Below are 3374 nucleotides of genomic sequence, written 5' to 3'. Positions count from 1 at the left end.
TGGGCAGGACTGTGGGGTGTATTATGTATTTAAATTTAATGATGTGGAGCATGTCCAAAAAAAAAAGATTAAAAAAAAAAAAATTTTAAATAGCAAATGGCGACTTCCCATCGGAGCTATTATGTCCCACAATATGTGTGTGTGTATTATCCATGAAGTGACCATACCTGTGTGTGTTCATGTTTATTTCATCACATCATGTGTCTTTTTAGGAAGTACCTGCTTCTCTATTAGCTTTTAAGCTCTTGTGTATTTAATTCATTTCTCATTGCTTTTATTCACAACATGTTCCCTTCCAAGTCTCCAAGTGCTTTCCATCTTTGTAGATCTCATTAAGATTTTATCTGTTTGTTTTTTGCCTTCTTGTTTGCTTGTGTAATTTGAGTTACCTGTCTCTTGCTCAGAGATCCAGGTTCGTGTGGGAGCCGGTGTGTTCGTGTCTGGATGTGTGTAGGTCATTTAAAGACCTTGTGTGCTCACGGCATTTGCATGTTTCATCATCTTTAACCTTGTTCATACTCAAGTGGGCTTTTAGAAAATGTCATCTCATAGATATTTTTAAACGTAAGTGAGTTCTGAAAGTTGTTTACAAAGACATCATACTTTCTTTTACATCAGAATTAAACTAGAAATCCATCCTGATGCTGTTTTGTCATTTGTTAATGAGCTTCTGTTCAAACTCTCCCGTGTTTTAACAGCTTAGCGTCTATATATCAGATCTGTAGTGTACATGTGATTACCAAAGGAAAGAACTTCAACACATTTCCATGTGCTGTGAAGATAACTGAAGAACAGAAAGTCATCACACGTATGCTACAGATGTCAGATGCACAAGCTCACAAAATGGAGCAGTGCTTTAAGCTGTTGCTTCTTTGAAAAACATTTTGCCAGAATCTCCAGAATTTCATGAGGAGAGAAAAAAAAGTGTTTGTCTCAACACAGAGGTTCCTCCTGTCACTCTGGCATTCATATATTCCCTGGTAAAGAAACAAGAAAATGAAAGGAAGGAAAAAAAGATAGGGAAAACAGCAAACATAGTCCCTCTGGAAGGAGAGATCTGTGCTTCAAATAAGAATGAGGGACTGAGTGATCTGAACAAAATTCGAGATCGAAAAGAAAAACAAAACAAATAAAAGCAGAAACATTTGAGGTGCAGCTGAAGTCGTTCAGGCAGTGTTAATGCAATGTGGAATCAATAAACACAGCTGGATTAATCAATTCAATTCACAAATGCATTCCAGCCTGCATCAGGTTTAGACAGACTCTAAGCGAGGCTGGAATTCATTTGTGTCTTAAACATGTCTTGGTGTTTCAACAGTCACCTGGCTTGGGAGCATTCGTTAAAATATAAAAGCCTTCAAAAGGTGCACCAAAGTACCAATCTTAAGGGTCAAAGACTGAGGGCCAAAAATGAGTACCTTGTCTAGAAATGGCTCAAACATTATGTGTTAAATCAGTAATTGTGTGCACATCCCACCTTCTGGCAGGTGCAGGACAAAAGAAACTGCTTAAAGTAAAAAATTGTAATGACCGCAACATTGTTTAAACTCCCATCTTTATTAATTAGTTAAAAAGCAACGTTTTGACCCTGTTGGGTCTTCTTCAGGCGAATGAAACACATTTGTTAAAAAAGGGGGGATATATAGGCCTTGCAATCAACTGACCCACCCTGTGATATCAATTAACTTAACTGGGTCTAAACAAGCCTAGTAACCCCACCCTTTACTCAATTAAAAGAACACGTTCATAGAAGAACAATATAATGAAAAAACACTGCAATGGAAAAAACAGCTCCACACTTGTTTACACGCAAAAACATGAAAACCACCGCACAAATGCACAAAAAACCACCCAAAAATAGTCAGTAAATAAACAGACAATTTCCTACGAAAAATATATACACATACATGTATGTACATACTACTGTACACATGTATATGTATGTGTATATATTTTTTGTGGGAAATTGTCTGTTTCTTTTGATTGCAAGGCCTATATATCCCCCCCCCTTTTAACAAATGCGTTTCATTACCCTGAAGAAGACCGAACAGGGTCGAAACGTTGCTTTTTAACTCATTAAAGATGGGAGTTTAAACAGTGTTGCGGTCATTACAATTTTTTACTTCAAACATATTGTGGCCATCACATGACATCTGAGTGCTGTTGTATAACTGTGAAAGATCATTTAGGTTCTGTGATGATCTTTACAATGATGATTTAATGTGGGCTCTTAACGTGCAAAAACAGTGATGCCTCGTTTAGCCAAATCAAATAAAGAGAACCATTCAGAAGAGGATTACTGAAAAAAGATCATTTACATTAGAAATAAATACTGTATATAAATATAACACTCAGTCTCATACCAGCTGATCACTGATATTGTTACAGCATTTTTATATATTGACACGTTTTCAAAATTTTACATTTATGTTGATACAAATGCGGCTTTTTCTAATTAAAACCTGCATACATTTGCATTCACGGTAAAGTCAAAACTCTAAAACCAAAATGGAAAAAAGTAAAGACAAATTATATATACTGTAAGTGAAAGTTTAGATAAAAAAATAATTAAACTTACATTTCTTGCATTGTAATGTGTCAAAATTATATCAAATTAAATCATACCTAATCGAATATATTAACATAATATTGTGACCAGGCACAAATATACTTAAGTAAAAGTAAAAAGTATTAAAGTATTAAAGACATATAAGAGGCTTAACTGATAAAGTTAAGCCTCATCATATGACCATTTGCTCAATTCTTGATTTGGTCCATATTGAATAATTTAACTGTATGGTTTAAACCAAAATGTAAATCAAATGAAAATAAATTACAATAAAAAAAAAAAACAAATACATTTCTAATTCCATAAATGTAAATGTAATAGTGACAAACAATCTTTTAAATACGAATTTGAGAGTATAAGTTTAAATTTCACTAATAATCAAGTACAGTATAAAATCCCACAATATTGACTCCTTCGTAGAAAAGAAAACATTAAAAAAAATTGTTTTTCATCTTTTACAACTATACTAACTATAGAAACAAATCCTGCTTTACACAAATTCCCATAAATTTCATTCCCTAATTAGTAAGAATCAGAAAAATCCAAGAAACATCTAGTGATTCATAATTTATACACTGGATACACAATTGCACTTAACTGTACAGTGTAGACATTAAAACATAATTCTAATACTAGTGTCACGAACGCGGGATAAAAGGGACCCAAGCACAGGATGGCAAAAATAACAGGGTGAATGAAAATGAAATGTGAATGAAAAACATGAAACATAACACAGACTAGGACAGACAGAAGACAACAGTTGATTCCACCCTGCACAAGGCAACGCGGCACAGTTAAACACAAA

The 3374-nt window shown here is 34.0% G+C and overlaps 1 protein-coding gene across 2 annotated transcripts in view; it reads left to right on the top strand.

Annotated features, from left to right (window-relative positions):
* slc8a4b (solute carrier family 8 member 4b) overlaps nt 1-643 on the top strand; it is a 71774-nt gene extending 71131 nt beyond the window's left edge. For both annotated transcript variants that reach the window (XM_027142799.2, XM_027142797.2), the window contains one exon: nt 1-643. This exon is cut by the window's left edge and continues 2771 nt beyond it. The gene's annotated coding sequence lies outside the window, so the exon portion shown is untranslated.
* Nucleotides 644-3374: the final 2731 nt, after the last annotated feature.

The sequence above is a fragment of the Tachysurus fulvidraco genome, chromosome 1 (genome assembly GCF_022655615.1).
Source record: "Tachysurus fulvidraco isolate hzauxx_2018 chromosome 1, HZAU_PFXX_2.0, whole genome shotgun sequence".
In the NCBI taxonomy this organism is placed as follows: Eukaryota; Metazoa; Chordata; class Actinopteri; order Siluriformes; family Bagridae; genus Tachysurus; species Tachysurus fulvidraco.
The sequence above is the reverse complement of the archived record's forward strand: the minus strand, read 5'-3'. Positions and strand labels throughout refer to the sequence as shown.